The sequence below is a fragment of the Onychostoma macrolepis genome, chromosome 16, assembly GCF_012432095.1.
Source record: "Onychostoma macrolepis isolate SWU-2019 chromosome 16, ASM1243209v1, whole genome shotgun sequence".
NCBI classification, from domain to species: Eukaryota; Metazoa; Chordata; class Actinopteri; order Cypriniformes; family Cyprinidae; genus Onychostoma; species Onychostoma macrolepis.
The window spans coordinates 17,268,934-17,287,314 of NC_081170.1; the positions used below are offsets into that span (position 1 = coordinate 17,268,934).

General features: G+C 37.4%; 1 long non-coding RNA gene across 3 annotated transcripts in view; it reads right to left on the bottom strand.

Annotated features, from left to right (window-relative positions):
• Positions 1-118: 118 nt before the first annotated feature.
• LOC131522489 (uncharacterized) overlaps positions 119-18,381 on the bottom strand; it is a 29,503-nt gene continuing 11,240 nt past the window's right edge. The window contains exons 4-6 of one of the 3 annotated variants that reach the window (XR_009266540.1): positions 15,890-15,997; positions 588-726; positions 119-473 (exon numbers count right to left, since the gene is read on the bottom strand). This is a non-coding gene — a long non-coding RNA (uncharacterized LOC131522489). Of the gene's footprint in view, positions 727-15,054; positions 15,509-15,889; positions 15,998-18,381 lie in introns of those variants that run through there. The other 2 variants (XR_009266539.1, XR_009266541.1) reach the window with 2 other exon arrangements.

Sequence of the window (18,381 nt, forward strand, 5' to 3'; positions counted from 1 at the left end):
GCATGCAGCCCTGTTCCTGAGGACCTCACCTGTGACCTAGTTTGACCTCACAGGTTAAGGGTCTCAGGGACAAAGAGACATACTGTGAAAAAAAACAAAAACAGGACCATGTTTCTGGAATTAAAAATGCACAATTACGTCACTCTTTCTTTCGTGCTTTAAACCTCATTTAAAGCACCTGGAAAAAGGGGCTCCGACTGCATTGCGCTGTTCAGATTTTTACCCTCACTTCCTTCAGGCAGTGAAGGTGCACAGAGAGCAGTAAACACATAATGTTTGCACCAAACTGTGTTGTGTCAGTCATAATAAAACCATGGGGTGTTGTTGATGGGTACTTTTACTGCAATATGTTTCACCGCAGAGGCTGTAAGCCGTGGCATCATCCTCTGCACGATTCTACCAGGAGCTTCAGTAAAACCTCATCAGCTTGAGGAGCTTTTCTTTTGGAAAATCAAAGACACATTCGCCGACTCCTGAGACAAAGATAGAGGATTTCTCCGCAATATTACACAATCAAATAAAACTAACTTACAGTGTAAAGTAATTCTTAGTAAATTACTAATATAAAAAGCCATAAATCAACCAACCAAAAATAACATGTTAACACTTGGACAGCTCCTTCAGCTGTCATCAGGTAACATGAGGACAGGGCAATATGGAATACCAAAAGCACAGTATATGGAAGTAATCCAATTTTCCCAAAACGTCCAGGTGTTAGGTCGAAACCTGTGAAGATAAAACAAAACAAATATGAATATATCCAATGTAAACATTTCAAGTAGCTAAACAAGTGATTAACACTTATTATTAGATGGATTTATGTTACACAGTGCACAAATTGCAAATGGGGACCTGAAGAAGGTAAAATGGTGCAATAGTGCCCCTTCTTGGTAGACAGCTGGTACAACTGACACAGTGACTGAGTGAGTAGAGACACCAAACTGTTCAAATCTTGACCATGACTATTACCAAAAAATGTACCGTGACTATCATAAAAAAATGCGCAAGTTGAAAAACTAAGATCTTCACGCCATGCCAGTTGTAGACATGCAATACTTCAAACTGGTCACAGACTCAAAAATACTATGGCGATAAAATATTTCTCAAATATCACACCATCATGAATTATGAAAACGACTGCAGCAGTAGTTAGACCCACAGTTCTATTGTCTTTTAAAACATTGAAATAAACCGAACAAGCGTACTTCAAAGCATCTCTCCATCTCGGCATTAGAGAATTATTATCTGTCTCACATACATGCATGTGCACAGGTGTGTCAATCACAAGCACCACAATAAACTGTCTACGGCAAATACAAGCCTCTGCTGTGCCAAAAATCGCATAATGATGTAGCAGGGGCGAATGGCAAAGATCCAAAAGGAGATGTACTACCTTATCGTGGAATCTGGAACATGCAGACTTTGACAATGTCAAGCTTTGTGACGACAAAAAGTGCATGTCGACGTACGAAGTCTGTGGAAAACTACACATATGAGACAAAAAACCAATTCACGTGCAGCATGAAGGATGCGGAAACGTGTCGGACTCGGAAAAGTTGACGACCTGACGACACAAAGACAAAGTGAAAGAAAACAGAAAATGAGAAAACGGCCATCCTTTCCACTCTCCAATCTAAGTGTCTGGTCATCTCTCCCTCTTTCTCTAGAAAAAGAAAAACAGTCAGACAGTCAGTCAGACACAGACAATGAGCCCACAGGCAGGTAGAGCAAAGACAATCACGCTGATCCCATAGGTAGCATACAACCTACCTCCCCTACAGCAATCCTATAGTCTACAGCACCACGAGCCCCTCAGACTGTGTCCGCTCTGTCTGTCAGACAGACACACACACACACGCACACACATTTTCTGCCTTTGCCTTTGAGTCTTCCATCACTCTGTCTCTTCTCAGCATCTCAAGCACTCACATCCCTTGTCCCCAATCTCAAACTCTCTCGCTTTTTTCCTCTCAATCCCTCCCTAGCCTGCAACATCCCTATTCTCTCTCTCTCTCTCTTTCCCTCGCTCACGTTTTTTCAGGCATCGTGTCTCCGCTACTACCCCTGCCCCCCCCTTCTTTCGCAGTCTGAGCGCTCGTGTATGCGTGCGTCTGAGAGAGGAAATGTGTGTGAGAGACAGAGGGAGCAGGGAGGGGGCAAAGGGGAGAGGAGAAGAGAGCCGAGAGTAGGAAGGAATGGGAAACGAAGGGGGAGGGTCAGAATCTCAAACAGGGTGAGAAGCCACTGAGCATCAGGCTAGCAAAATGATAAAGCACTGGAAAATATTACTCCCCGCATTTGCCGCAATCTTCTGTTAATCAATCCACGGGTACGCCTCATCAGATTAAGCTCCGTCTTCCCGACATGCCGCGGCTTCTCCAGTGCAGCAAATTGCCTATAGCTACTCATGCACTAACGTGTTCGCACACTATACTACATATATTTTTCAGCACCAAAAGCATCACGCTCTGTGCATTTGAATTCGATAAAAATAATTCTGTTCTCATATACTCAACCAAATGTCGTTCCAAACGTGTATGACGTTCTTTCATCTGCGCAACACAAACGAAGATGTCTCAGTACTTTCTCTTTTTCAATTTAATGAAAGTTACTGGGGTTCAGTGTTGTTTTGGACCCCATTGACTTTCAATGTGGAAACAGTGATCATTTTGTCTCAGGATTCTCTGACGCTTGGAAAATTTGAAAGAACAGCAGTTTTTTGTCTGTTTAATCAAAGTCAGTGTTTTGGACCCCATTCACTTTCAATACAGACAAAATGTGTCAAAATATCTTTTGTGTGTGTGTGTGTTTTGTAGAAGAAAGTCAAAGAGGTTTGGTACGACATGACATGACTGACATTTTTTGGGGTGGACTGTCCCTTTAAAAACACAAAAAGAATAAACTCAAAGATATTGTGCTTAAAATGATATAATGCAACATGCAAAATGTATGTTTAGTATCCTTTGGTAAATAATACTATATTAAGGTCATGTGTCACAGAAATACACTGGTGTATATGTACTTAAGTGTATAAATGTTTTACAATGGAAAAATCAACAGTTTGCTGGAAAAAAAAAAATCGAAACAATTTCAGCTACTAAAACCGCTCGTTTCTACGACTAAATGGTGCATTGTCCTCGCATGGCCTCTTTAGCCAGCCACACTCCAGTCCCACATCCTCAGTGGAGGTGTAGTCGTTTAAATATGATTTATGACATGCTGGTACAGTGAGTGGGGGAGGCTACTCGTTTCGCTTTGAGAGCGAACAGTAACAAAGACAAAGATAGGCGCAAGTAGCAACAAAGAAGAGCTAAGAGGGAATAGCCCCTTTTCATGCCATCGCAACCAGCGGGTATGAAAGTCCCTTGTTCTGGAGCCAAAATGTCTGCTGCAGACAGCATTATTAGTACAGTCTGGAATAAAGACGTTCAGACATTGATGCGCAGGAACATGAAAGAGCCTACTTAAACAAGGGTGCACAAGTATGGATCAGCTATACATTAGCTTTACAGCAGCTTATTCAAAGGGAATGCTTAATAACCTCCATTTCCACAACTCCGAGGGATGGCAACAGCTGTTATTAGTGCTGCTGACTGCAGGCAGTCTGGAAGTTATTTGCAAAAGCTTGCGCTTTATCTGCTTCTCACTCTTGTTCATTTCTGTGTATCTATCCTCTCATAAATAAACCTCTTTATTTTCTCGATATATCTACCCCTCTGTCTTCTTCCACCGTTTTATATTCTAATGTATGTCCTTTCGCATCTCCTTTTTTCAATCTGGACCACTTTCTGTTACGGTTTGCATGGATGCTCCTGTGCTGTCCAGTGTGCTGCATGCCTGCAATCTAGGAGCACAATGAGACAAAGCACTGAGTTTCTCACTGAAGGAATGACGTCACGTTGTTCGGTGCAGGTCTCCCCATTTCAGGGCCCGGATGGCCACACTTCTAAGTCACTCTCAATTGAACCTCTCATCACGTGGCAAGGCATCTGCTTCCTCCAGCCACAAGACAAATGTCAGGAAAATTTCCACTCTGGTTTAAGGAGGAGGATGACTGTGCAACAGTATAGGAAAGACTGGGGCTAGCTGTCATTTAACTTTAGGTAACTTTCGTTTACACTCGATTTATATATGGGTAGGTTTCGATATATACACACACAAAGTTTGGGGTCAATAAGATTTTTAAAAATGTTTTTGAAAGAAGGCTCTTATGCTCACAAGGCTGTAGTGCAGTAAAATACAGTAAAAACAGTAATGCTGTGAAACAATTTAAAATAATAAATCAGTATTTCTAAATTAAATATTTTATGTTTTAAAATATTTGAAAATGTAATTTATTACGGTAAAGATGAATTTTCAGCATCATTACTCCAGTTTTCAGTGTCACTTGATTCTTCAGAAATCATTCTCATGTTCTGATTTGCAGTTGAACAAACAATATTATCAATATTGAAAACAGCTGTGCTGCTTAATATTTTAGTGGAAACTGAGATACATTTTTTCAGAATTGTTTGAATAGAAAAGAAAGTTCATAATAACAGCATTTATTTGAAATGGAAATATTTCAGAACATGTCTTAACTGTCACTTTTTTTTTTCTTGCTGAATAGAAGTGTTAATTTCTTTTGAAAACAAATTATTACTGATCCCAAACTTTTGAAATGTAGTGTATATATGAAAAGTAATGAATACATAGAAATAACTGAATATTTCCACCATTATATAACTAATGGATGCAGTTAATTAAAAGCGCTGACATTTAGTAATAGTGGAAATAGTGGGACACGTTTCCCTATTCAGCAAAATTTTAATTGTAAAAACTTATAAATCAGACAAAATGTTAAATGTACCGCTCAAATAGAAAACAGAAAACATTGTAATATTGGCTAAATAAATTATAATATATACACATATACATATACATATATATATATACAGTCATGGCCAAAAATATCGGCACCCTTGGTAAATATGATCAAAGAATGCTGTGAAAATTCATCTGCATTGTTAATCCTTTTGATCTTTTATTAAAAAAATTCACAAAAATCTAACCTTTCATTGGATAATAAGAATTTAAAATGGGGGGAAATATCATTATGAAATAAATGTTTTTCTCAAATACACGTTGAACACAATTATTGATACCCCTAGAAATTCCATCCAGCCATGGCTTCCTGTTTCACAGAAATATAAATAGGAGGGAAAACAAAGCCCAAATTCCCTTAATCATCCATCACAATGAGAAAAAATTTGCTTCACAAATTAGTGAAGTGACTTTAAAAAAAGAGCTAGAGCAGTGAAAATTACCATTTCCACCATCAGGGCAATAATTAAGAATTTCCAATAAACACAAAATGTTAGGAAACTACCTGGAAGAGGACGTGTGTCTATATCGTCCTAATGCACGGTGAGAAGGAGAGTTTGAGTGGCTAAAGACTCTCCAAGGACCACAGCTGGAGAATTGCAGAAAATAGTTGAGTCTCGGGGTCAGAAAACCTTAAAAAGAAATTGTCAAACAGCACCTACATCACCACATGTTGTTTGGGAGGGTTTCAAGAAAAATTCTCCCAGCTCATCCAAAAACAAACTCCAGCATATTCAGTTATCAGACACGACTGGAACTTCAAATGGGACTGGCTTCTATGGTCAGATGAAACTAAAAAATGAACTTTTTAGCAGCAAACACTCAAGATGGGTTTGGTGAACACAGGGATAAAAAGTACCCCATGTGTACAATGAAATATACTGCTGTATTTTTGATGTTGTGGGCCTATATTTCTACTGGAGGTCCTGGACATCTTGTTTAGACACATGGCATCATGGATTCTATCAAATAACAACAGATAAAAAATCAGTAAGTGACTTGACTGTTAGAAATCTTATAATGGGCCATGTTTGGATCTTCCAACTGTACAATAATCCAAACACAAACCTCAAAAACAACACAAAAATGGGTCACTGAGCACAAAACCAAGCTTCTGCTGGCCATTCCAGTCTTCTGACCTGAACCCTATAGAAAATGAGTGGGGTGAACTGAAGAGAAGAAGCACCAACATGGAGCTGGGAATCTAAAGGGTCTGGAGTGATTTTGGGTGAAGGAATGGTCTCTGATCTCTTGTCAGGTGTTCTCGAACCTCATCAGGCATTATAGGAGAAAATTTAGAGCTGTTAAACTGGCAAATAGAGGTTTCAAAAAGTATTGAATAAAAGGGTGCCATTACTTGTGGCCAATATGTATCAGATATGTATCATTATTTCATAATGATAATTCCCCCCATTTTAAATTCTTATTATCCAATGAAAGGTTAGATTGTGTATTTTTTTAAATAAAAGATCAAAATGCAGATTAATTTTCACAGCCTTCTTTGATCATATTTGTGCCGATATTATTGGCCATGACAGTATATATATACATACATATATACACACACACACACACACACACACACACTATATTTAGTATGTGCATATAGTGTGATTAAATTGTATTTAACTACATTAACTCTATAATATAAAAAAAAATGTATTCACAAATTTTTTTAAAATGAAAGTGATTTATGAACAACAATTTTGAAACCGACATACCAAACTGCTAAAAAACACAAATTTGTGTAATTGGATTTTTTTTCTCAAACCTAGTTACTGAGATACATTGACTAAGACAAGATCCTGGTGTAATGACTTGCCCTGATTTCCTCTTATAAAAAATTGCCCCAACCACAGGACACACACACGTTTAAATGCACAAGCAAATGTTTGTGAGGACATATAAGATTCACATTCTATTACACATCACGCCAATTATTCCTAAGAGTGCAGCTGATCTGAGCAGCAGTAATACAGACAGAGTCAAAGAGGGTGAAGGGTATGAAAATTAAAGCAGAATATGAGGGCAGAACTGGTCCAGTCTGGTCGCAGGCGCACAGCAATGGAGAACAGACACCGAAACATATCATTTCAACCCATACCATTATGGTGTGAAATGAACACTGAATCCTCAACATACAACAGAAACTATCGACATCTGACCACAGAACAACCTCTCATCACACCTCCGATAAGATATATGCTGATACATGCCCTTTTCCCACCCTATGGAGGTGAAACAGGAAGAAAGAGACAGAGTGAGGGAGAAAGAGAATGAAAAGAGAGAAAGAGACAGAGGGGGAGTAAAGGAGAGCTACAACGCAATGCGGATGCTGGCTGTCTGAGCCACCAGCCAGACACACAGGGGGAGATGGGGAGGAGGAGGAGGATGAGGGGTGACTTGGATGGTGATGCAGAAATAGGAGGCACAAACAAATAAACACACAAACACACACTAGTGTGCGGATACAAACAACCAGCAAAAGCCTTTTGCTTTGTTAAAGGCTTCCGCTTTTTCTGAGTGGAAAAAATGGTGAATGCTGTCATTTTATATCAGTATTTTTCAGTTAGAAATTAATTAAAAAAATAAATTAGAGAAAATAAATTCATTTGATATCTAATATATAATTGAATGAACATTAGATGAAATAAAGTGATTTAAAAATTAAAGGCAAGATCTGACAGCCTTTGGTATCAGACAAATTTCATCTAATTGGATGCCAGTGGCAATAAATCAGAACTAAAATGTTCTTAGCATTTCTATAAAGCTGATATATAAACAATACCACATACTGTGAGAAAAATTCATTTTTATGAATGCGTCGCTTTTCAATCTAAATATGATAGACTATGAAGAGCTGCAGCTTTTGTGCTGTTTACATTCCTCAGTCACCACCAAACAAAAAATGACTTTGACTTCACGACACGCATACTGCCTTAAAGCATCTCCTGTTGATGTTTCCAATGTATAATAAAAACACTTGTCTTTGGTAGTGCATGCATTGAAACAGTACAGTCAGTTTTGAAAATGATATGTTGTATGATATACAGTGGGGACCAAGAGTCAGAGACCAGAGAAAGTGCTTCTGTTTTGCAAATTTTCCTCATTACAAATGATATATTCAGCATAACAATTTGTATGAAAAGTAGAAGTGAAAAATATCAATTAATTTCAGAATGAGGCTTCATGAAGTCCACAGGTTTGAAAAAAACCAGATGTTCTCCAAAGAGCATCTTGTGCTGCAATGGAAGATGAACATCTGACCTTTTGTACAAAAGCTCACCTCACAGATTACCATATCTGAAATAGTGCAGATTCTTCCATATTTATGATTCACTTTACAGCATGTTTCTTTGTGTTAAATTTTTAAACAACTTCGCTTATTCGCAGATTTTAAATAAGAGCTTGAATCCCACATGTTCAATCCGGGACCCCACTGTATCTAATTTAATACCTCAGATTATCTTTAAAAAAAGACATTTTAATCTCTTACATATCCACTACATAACCACAGTAATTTGAATCATTGCTCCTGGCTGTCCACATGAGCTCATCCCATGCTGCTTCAGGCGTCATAGTGGGTTCTGATAGCTGTAAGCGTGCAGCCGCAGGGAAAGCTAGAAGGTTGTACAGTTATCTCCGGGCTGTTTATTATGCGAAACCATACAACCAACTACCTCACACCGCAACGCACATGCAGGGCCACATACTTCTCCGTGAAAAGCCCATTAGAGAGATTGCTGAGGACCGTTTTACTCCGTTGCCGGATATACTGATATCTTTTTTTGTTTTTTTCCACTTTTTGCACTGCCATCTCTTGAATTTTGATATTTCAAAGGCATTTATATTCATGACAAAGTTAAAAGTTCTCCTAATATATGTTCAGTATTCAAAATAACTATAATGGCCTCATATCTTACCTAAAATTGTCTATATAATAATAGCCCTTGGGTACACAACACATGCAAATACACACAAAATCACCATAAACAAACTCTCTTGCATATTTAGCAAACAATACAAGCACAAAACCCTTGTCGAAAGCACTTTGCAATCATTGTTGTGGCATTGTTGCCCTCTGCTGGTGATATTGTGCGCTGAACAGACTCTGCCTTGCCTCCTCCTGCATTGTCTCTGCTCATTAGTGGCTTTCACATACATAATACACACATGAAACAGACACACAGACACACACATATACGCATCCACATGTACGCACACAGCCTGACCTCCTTGGTGAAACCACCCACTCTCTCTGCAACTACTAAAATATTCATGCTGCCCTGATAATATGTTTTCTTTTACCATTGTCATCCCATCACACACTAATTTCCCTCACACACACACTGTTTTAAGAAAAAAATGCTTATTGATCTTTACTTAATTATAACGAAATGCTACAAAATCATCGAAATACCCCATAAATGTGTGTGTATGTGAAGAGCGCTGTGTAAATCACTGCTGTGAGCTTGTATTCCATCAGTCTAGACTGATTCTGCAGGCCTGGCAATATAGAGTCTGTCTGCTAACAGAGAAGCTAGTGCTTATTCAGCAGGAAAGCAGTGGTGTAGCGCTCCTCTGAGACCTCTCATTTTCACACACAGACACCAAAGGCCTATGAGAGCCATAGGTTCAAGCCGTATCACTTTGCATGTCGACTACACACGTTTCACAGATGGCATACATGCAAAGGAATGCAAATGTGTTTATCTACACTAGCATAAGCCGCTCGGTCTACAGCCTGGCTTCTTTGTTTGTTTGTTCTCTACATTTGTTTTTACTGCAGTGTGAATTCATCCAAGAGGTTTCAGCTTAATGAGTGTATAGGTTCAGCTAATGAGTTTATGACCTTCTGTGTAGTCACAGATATGAATGCTAGCTGAGGAACCGGCATTAGTGCAGTTAATTTGTGCCAAGAAGCAAATATTATGTTAGGAAATAATTGTGTATGTTTGGGTTTTTCTATGTGTTATATAATGTCAGTGTGAATGTGTTGTGTAATGTGTAATTTCCGCACCACTCGAGTCAAACAGAATAGAAAGAATAATTGTTTTCAGATGGGTATCCCTTCTTGAACATTTCCCCTGTGTGCCATATACTAACAAACAGATAGTCCCGCTACAAACACATGCTAATGCTTGAGCCAGTGTTGCTGCGTTGAGCTGGTCAGGTTGCTCTGTTTTAACATCAAATATGCTTTAAATGAATGTGAAAGTCAAATTAAAACCCAAGTGGTATTCAGTGTTATTTTATATGTACTGACATACTATTATAGCTTTTGCTAATATTTTGAATTAGATTTATTTTTATATTTTCTGTTTTCATTGTAATACTAGTTTTAGTCATTTTATTGTGTGTCGTTGTTGTTTTTGTTTATATGTCTGTGTTTTCATCAGGGGCCCATTCTTTGTACCTCGCTTATTACATCTGAGATTATTTGAAAGATTCCAGATCTTCTAATCCTGATAACTGATCTCTGGCTAATTTGGTTCTTCAAACGAATTGGCGTATTAGATTAAAATATCTGGATTAAGGTGTCTAAGATTACTGCACGTTCTCGTGTTCCTCGAAAAGGGCAGATGTATTGATATTCGAAACCACGATCAGCAATGCAGCGATTGGCTGGCGGCAAGACAGCAACGTAATGACATCACATCATTAACAAAGACACCTGACGAAAAACTTGACAAATTTCTGGACTTTTATGAGGAAACAGCCAAGCGAACAAAACCACATAAATGTTATAATAGATAAATGAGATGTGCACTGTTTTTAATTTATTTGTAATTTTTTTTACATGATTCCCAATTATTTATACTTATGATTTCTAGTATTTGTACAGGCTTTACATTTTTATTTCAATGTTGTAATTAGCAATTCATTTAATTTTATTTTTGAAGCAGATTTCTTATGTGACAGCATTAATTAAAGTTTCTTAGAGAGAAAGTTATCTGCATCTCCTGCGCTCCATCAAGCCACTCCCATAATATCTGTCACCACTCAAATTAATGCACGACTCAGATTAACTGTATAGCATGTAAAACTCCAATACAATTATAAAGTAATTATTTCATCACTAGTAAATCTTTCAATGAGTAAAACTGGCTGTGTCTATAGTCTTACAGACTACACAACATTGTTATATTATTTTCAAATTAATTTTGAAATTATTGTCCCTGGACCAGTAGGGTACCCTTATAATAAAGTAGCGGTGGCTGGGACATACTTTAAGTATCAATTCTGCTTAAAAAGATGCAATCTAATCCTGTTTACATGAAATAAACCTGCTCCCAAGCAGGTTTAAGCTTACGGACCTGTTGCTATGACAGCAACTCCGGGATGAGCTTCGAAGAACCAAACAATCCAAGATCAAGTGAAATCGGCAACAATCAAATCCAGCTAACTGAGTTAGCGACGTACGAAGAACAGGCCCCTTGTTTAGTTTTTGGCTTATTTAGTTTTAGTTATTTTAGTGCTTAAACTAAACAAAAATGAGAAATTTTGCCTTGGCAATTAGCAATAAAATAAGGTGTTTTTTTGTTTGTTTGTTTGTTTGTTTATTTCAGTTAATGTTTTTTTTTTTTATTACCTAACTAATAAAACATATTTTGTTTTAGGTAATGATAACCCTGGTGGGAGTGTCTTTTTTTTTTCTGGTTGAGAAATGAAAGTGGAACATGTTCATAGCTAATGTGGTTAATCTGTGATTATCGGTGTATTATATATTGATGTGAAAGAAAAAATGTGTAATTTCTTCACCACTTGCATCACCAAACAGAATAGAAAGAATACCTGTTTTAAATGGGTATCCCTGAACTCTCTCCCTGTCTGCCATTGGCTAATAAACAGATCAGACCCACACCATGCTCTGCATATTAAAGAGGGGTATGAAAAAGCATTTTAAAGGGACAGTTCAGTCAAAAATAAAAAAAATTCTGTCCTTATTCACTTAACCTGGTTACCAACATTCTTAAAAATATATTTTTTGGTGTTCTGCAGAGCTCACAAGCCCAAAATAATGCACAAACCCTTGCTTGTAACTCTATGATTCTGTATTTTTGCACAGAATGAAAAAAAGACAAGCGACACGTCAAAAACCTGTGACAATCCTGTGGCATGTTACCATGGCAATACCAGGGCCTCCTTTAGCGTGTTGCCAGGTAGATTATTTGGCCGTACATCCTTTTTGTCTCTAGACTCTTGCCCTTTTTTAATTCTCACACCACTATGAGTGTTGTCAGGTTCCCCCCCTAATTCTGCCTACATCCCAATGTCCCTTTTTTCCGTCCTACTACTTAGTCGACCTTTGGACCACCTACATCTCATCTGGTTCTCATTCTAACACTCTTTCTTCAATTATCCAATCCCTTTATTTTTCCTCCCTCTGCTGACCCCCTTGTTCTCTTTTAAAATCAAATCATGCATAAATGCAGCATTGATGTCAACTCAGCGTCATCCTCACAAGATACGGCTTTTGTATCACAAGATACCCCCTCTTCCAGTTGGTGTTTTTTAAAATCTCTCCATACTTTTCTTCACTTCGGTTCCCCAATGCACTCTCACTCACCCTCTCCGGATCACACTTTCCATATAAATGCCAATACTGGACACAGCAAGCCTGAACACCTGAATCTGAGTGTTAATGTGTAACTGTGTGACTGAAATGCATATGTGTGAACGCATGATGCACTTGTGTGCACCCTTGAACTTAAACTTAAATGATCATCCTTGATGTGCACATGGATGTTACAGGACTAGTTCACTTCCAGAATTAAAATTTCCTGATAATTTATTCACCCCTGTGTCATCCATGATGTTCATGTCTTTCTTTCTTCAGTCGAAAAATAAATTATATTTAATTTATTTGAGGAAAACATTCCAGGATGTTTCTCCATATAGTAGACTTCAATGGTGGCCTATGGGTTGAAGGTCCAAATCGCAGTTTCAATACAGCTTCAAAGGGCTCCTCGTGATAACAACCGAGGAATAAGGGTCTTGATTGGTCATTATCTAAAAAAAAATCAAATATATATACCTTTTAACCACAAATACTCATCTTGCATTAGCTCGACCTCACGCATTACGTGATCACGTTGGAAAGGTCACGCGTGACATAGACGGAAGTACCGACCCAGTGTTTACAAAGCGAAAGTGCAAAGAAAATCATATGGCCTTTACAAAAAACGATTGCTTTACAACGATGCCAGATGAATTTGAAATTGGAGGAGAAAATGAGATGGAGTTTTTCGCCCCACCCTACCTTTTTGAACCGAAATACACATACAAATAACTAACAGCACATGACCTTTCCACTGTGATTGCACAATGCGTTAAGTTGCGCATGTGCATCGCAGAGCTAGTGCAAAATTAACATTTGTATATAAAGTAGGGATGGCTTGATACCATAATTTTGGCTTTGGTACGATACCAGAATGTAATTATATTAAATCGATACCATAGGTGACAAACAGCCAGCCTCAAAAGATAAGTGAATTGAAAACAATTTTATTAAAATAATAATAATAATAAAAACAGATTCATATCTTAATACCTTTGTATCAACCTGTAACAAAAATCCTACAGGGAACATAGGTTACATTTTGATGTTGGAGAAAAAATATATATAACTGAAGTAATATAATGAAAATATATTCAAATCTTCTTATCCTTTCAGTGGAAACACATAGTGCAAACAAAATGTCTCAAAAAACCTACCGGGAATATAGGTTACATTTTGACTGAGTTTGAAAAAAAAAAAAAAAAAGAACTGAAGTAACCCAATTAATACAACAACTGTTGCTTCATTGAAAAGTGTTATTTTAACAGTCAAAGTAATATTTAAAATCATGTTATTATTTCTCTCTCTCTCTCTCTCAGATTGTTTTCAGATTTCAGACTCAAATAGCCAAAGAAAAAACATTAAATATAAATCTCACTCTCGCGCTCGGTCGGCAGTGCGGCAAAAACATTCCCTTCATATTATTCATACTAAAATGAATATAGCAAAACTCTTGCTTAATTCAAATTCAATTAATATTCGATTGTATGAAATGCAAGTGCATATATTACGTGATCAAAACCTCACTGGTTCTAGCGTGTCACACACGCACATTTGAGCTTACTGTATCACATCTGTATGTGTGTTGATCAGTTGTAAATAAAAGTTCAAATTAAATCTGAATTTATGAATGATGCACTCACCTGTCGAACTCTTAATTCTCTGAAAAGATCAGGATTAGCAAGCGACAAATGCTTAAAAAGGCTTCCTGTGGCAACACATTCATACAGGTGCAGTAAGGTCAGTTCGTTCACCTTTGTCATCTGTTTTGTATGCAAAGTAATGCAATATTTCACTTCTACTGTTCTCTTTAATTATTAATTTCAGGTGCTTTGATAAGAGTTTCATCTGTTTGATCCATCGCGTTGTTCTGTTGTCACATTTACCGGTTGGGCGAGATGGTCCTCACTGCAGAACACAAGATCCAGGGGGTGTGGTTGGATGTAGATCCAACTCCTCCCACCTTACATTTACCTAAACCTAACCGTCTCCACCCCCTGATCCCTAAACCCACCCATCCCCACCCCTAAACCTACCAATCTCCAACCCCGCCCCCTGGATATTTTGTTCTGCAGTGAGGGGCTATTGGGTTGTGCAGCAATTTGGGAAGCACTGCCACCTACAGGTGCACTTCGCAACAGCAGCGTATGAAATACCGAATCGAGCAAAATTATGACATCGTACCGTTTGAAATATAATATATACCGGTACCGGTATACCACGCATTCCTAATATAAAAAGTATATACATTAAAATTATTTTTAGAAAACAAGCATTCATTTGGCTAGATAAGACCCTTATTCCACAGCTGGGACCGTGTCAAGCCCTTTGAAGCTGCACTGAAACTGCAATTTGGACCTTCGACCTGTTGGCTCCCATTGAAGTCCACAATATGGAGAAAAATCCTGGAATGTTTTCCTTAAAAACACTTATTTCTTTTCGACTGAAGAAAGAAAGACATGAACATCTTGGATGACATGAGGGTGAGTAAATTATCAGGAATTTTTTATTCTGGAATTGAAATAATCCTTCAAGCTGAATATTGATGTCTGTGATTTTAAATGGCCAGTAATGAGCCACCATACACCATACCAAATCTACATAGTCTTACATAAAGAAAAAAAATAATGCCTTCGGCACTAGCAGCAGATCCCTAAACACATACAAAAATTAAAAGTAAATGGAGAAATAAATTGCAAAAATGAAACACAAAAATCATATCACCTTTCCACACATTTTCTTCCTGGGCAAATTTCACCAGTAATCCTTTTCTGCCTCTTTGCAAAACCTTTGCTACATTTCAAGGTGGCAAATAAAGTGGTTAAACGTGTTGCTATGGGAACACTTTCCCTGGCAACCCTGGGCAGCCCGGCAACGTGCCAAGCGGTTGCTAGAGCAGAGTTGTCAATCACGTCAGAGGGGTTAGCGTGTATGCCAGGCATGTTGGTGGAACTGAGCTCTGATGCTGAGAAAAGAGAAATACGCACGCACAACTCTGGTCAGCTGCAAAATATGAAGGTCAGCTGGAATGCCAAGGATATTCAGGAACAATCAGAAATATTCAGAGAGCAACTTGACGTCCAGCTTCGGCCATTAATGTAAGAAAAGAGTGGGAAACAAAACACGAATGTAAGACCGTTCAACAAATATTTCTATGATAAAAGCTGATTCATAAGAAAACCAACCATGGCAGAAATGTGAAAGATATTAGAAACATACGCAGAAGAACATACAACATTCTTGGAGGAACTCATACTGAACAATAGCAAAACTATCTGGGGCCTCACAAAAAAAACAGGTTCTAATGGTGCGTTCACACTAGACGCGAATGAAGCGTTAAGCATGAGTGATTTACATGAGTTTAAAGTTTCGATTCATAGGTGGTATTCAGCTCTGGTGCATGAGCATTGTAGGTAGAGAAGACAACGGGTGGAGAATGATGGTGGGAAAGAAAAGTATGGTTACCTGATCACTGACCAGCTGGTCTCCTTTGAGCTGTATGTCGTATGAGGAGTGAACACCTGTAGTCCCTGATGAGCATCAGAGCAGATCTCAGGTGATGCATCCCAGCTTCTAAAAAGACAAAGTACTGATGGTTTAAAACATGTAATATACACAAATTAATGGCGTTGTGCACACAGTGGCAACAGAAACTATTTGGACACATCTTGACACAAGACAAACTCAAAAATGTATAAATGTTGCATTAGATAACAAACCAAGTGGCATTAGTTCATTTTTAATAATTTATTTCTCAGAAAAACACTACCGTTCAAATGTTGTTGTTTTTTTAAGGAAATTAATACTTTTATTCTAGGTGTGTACCGAACAAATACTGCATAGTTTGAAGTACCGCACGAGTGGAACTTCATTGGAAACTTCCAGTTTTATATATTTATACTTTTGATAAGAAACAAAGCCTCATCTTTCAAATTATGTCCATTTTTTTTCAGGAAATTAAAAAAAAAATGCCGTACAAATCGAACTATATGAACCGAAACCATACGAACCGTGACGCAAAACTGAGGTAAATACCGAACCATCATGTTTGTGTACCGTTACACCCCTGTTTTATTAATCAAAGAAGCATTAAATTAAGACATTTATGTTGTTATGTTGTTACAAAAAATTTATAATTCCATACATTTCTGTTCTTTTGAACAATGGCTGCTGAAAATTTAGCTTTGCTATCACAGTCCTGCTTGATTTGATATTTCGTTATATAATTCAAAGGCATTCATACATTTTTAAGAGCAGTCTATCTATCCAAATGAGTTTTTGGACCACAGTGTACTTGAATGATTGAATTAATAATTCTTATGAAATAAAATTAGCTTGATGAAGTTATTTCTGCCTTATGCTTACAAGCATGTGCTCTCATTTTTCACTTTTATCCAGACACCCAGGGTTTTCCCCTGATGCATCATCTTACCCAGATAATTGTGACATCATGCCAAGAATGCACATAAGTGTTTAAATATAAACAAACTCTAGCCCCAGATCTCTGGTATGTAATTCATATTTTATGTCTGTTTTGACAGGCTTCTGTGTTCATTTGCATGAGAAAAAAAATGCACCCTTCTGCCTGGCAGTAATCTTATCTGCATACACCATATTAAACAGGTCACATACAGGTCAGCGCTCACGACGGAAATAAAACCGAAATGAAAGGAGCCTTCAGAAATCAAAGTAAGTTCATTTTCACCACCGATTATCTGCATTTATGCGGCTATCAGGGAGAGAAAACCAAACAAATTCTCTGTTCCAGGCCAATTTCATAGTCTGAAGCATAACGTATCTAACACCATTAAACAGAGCAACATAAATTCCCATGAGCTGTTATTCTGTTCCACATACTTTGTGTCCTAGGGTGAGAACAGAACCCACGCTAATCTTATCAGTCCTGACGAGGACTCACAGCGAGTCACAACAATCCTCGGAGGAGAGGAGGATGCATGCTGCAGTTCTGGCAAGAGAGGATTAAATTCAAAGGCTTGTCAGGCGTTAGTTCACTGGAGTCAAGTGTAAATAGGACTTATATTATGCTTGATAGTCCTTTTACTATCCATGATTGCCAAAGTGGTCCTTCTATAAGCATATTTATATGATTACGTTAATAGGTTTGGTGATATCTTAAGAGATCAGATGGCAGATTGCAGTACAACAGTGACAGGATAAGATGGTCTGTAATCACTTTTTATGACTTTTGATGGGTGAAATATTACTCAGATTTTTTCTAATATTAAATCTTTACCAAAACTCAAATCTACCAAAAGATATAACTGACCTCTAAAATCAGAAATAATGCCTATCCATCGACGCTTTACTCATCTGCCACAATAATTCCAATGTTTTTGAATTATCCTCATTTGTAGGCTTTGCTCAACAAATACTGATTTGCACTTTATATATATTATGTTATTATGTTAACATTTTTATTCTTAAAATACACAACCATTCAAAAGTTTGGGGTCAGTAAGTTTCTTAAAATAAATTAATACTTTAATCAGCAAGAATATTGCAAAAATTTCAAATAAATGCTGTTTTATTTTAAACTTTCAGTTCATCAAAAAAACCTTAATTTTTTTTAAGGATCATGTGACACTGAAGACAGATGCTGAAAATTCAGCTTTGCCATCACAGGAATAAAACACATTTAAAAAAAACATTAAGATAGACATTTTTTGAATGGTAATGCATATTTTTAAATGATTTATTAAATTCATATTTTTATGAAATTGCATTTTAATCAATTAACAACATTTATAGATATAAAGGGCCTTAATTGTCTCCAAAAGCCAATTTGTCAGCAACCTTTCTGATCTTCAAACTGCCTAATTCTAGTCTTTCCACTAAGCATTCGTCTGAAACTCTTTCCTGTGCTGGTAGCTGCTCTTATCACAAGCACGAGCTCTGTCTACACAAGGGACCTCATAGATCCTTTCAATTTTTTTTTT